The sequence below is a fragment of the Stegastes partitus genome, unplaced genomic scaffold (genome assembly GCF_000690725.1).
Source record: "Stegastes partitus isolate 25-593 unplaced genomic scaffold, Stegastes_partitus-1.0.2 Scaffold534, whole genome shotgun sequence".
In the NCBI taxonomy this organism is placed as follows: Eukaryota; Metazoa; Chordata; class Actinopteri; family Pomacentridae; genus Stegastes; species Stegastes partitus.
The window spans coordinates 78,223-79,253 of record NW_007578265.1 but is presented as its reverse complement, the minus strand read 5'-3'; positions in this window follow the sequence as shown (position 1 = coordinate 79,253).

Sequence of the window (1,031 nt, the reverse complement as noted above, 5' to 3'; positions counted from 1 at the left end):
CAAAATGCTTGTGTCTTCTTTCACCGTTAGTTATAAATGACAATAAGCACCGAGGATCGCTTTGTAATTTATTATCCACATATGTTATAGTTATGCCATCTATATTTTTGAGTGGAGATGATTTACAGATGCCTTTTTGGTCAGTGTTGCCAGTTAGGGCAGAAAGAAGTGTATGAACAGTTTATGGTAATTATAAAATACAAACAGTTTGATCCTGAGAAAAGCAGTTGATTTGCTTTTGAAGCTGAAAACCTGTAAGAGTCCGTAAACCGAGAAAAATGGACGGAAGAAATGCCAATAAATAATGTATGATTTTACAATTTTGTGCCAAGAAGAAGAAAGATATTTTCATGTATTGCTCTTAGGTGAATATGTGAAGTTTCTCAGCTGAATCTGTCCCAGCTGTCCAGTGCTGATTTTCTCTCTCAGTGTACTAATGATCCAAAACAAACACACCAACTCAGGAAGGGAGTGGGGAAAAAAAATGCAAAACCCAAAGACAACTTACACTAGAGAATTGCCTTGGAAGCGATGAAGACACGGGACTGAACAACATCGATACGTAGAAGCAACATGTGAAACCTGGGAATACATACTGTCCATAGGCAGGCTTTGGCAAGAGGCTAGACCAGGGTCAGGTGAGAGTAGTCAAGGGAGCAGCAGAAAAACGTGAGCAGGAATGGAAATAACGGTGAGTACTTCAAAATACAAAAACATAAAATCATGATGTAACGGTTAATAGGATGTTACTTAGTTTTTTAACTCAGAGGTTGATGCTTTTTGAACAGCTGTGGTAGGATTGTAGCACTAGTTTATCAGTCACATTATTCCTTCTACCTTCGTCCATCTGCTCACAGACAAGACTGAAACAGAATCCTGAAAAGAAAATGTCAGTTGAAATCAGGTTAATATTTCACAACACAGAATGTAGGAGCCACCATCCTTTTCTAAACTACAGGGAGTGCAGAATTATTAGGCAAATGAGTATTTTGACCACATCATGCTCTTTATGCATGTTGTGTTACTCCAAG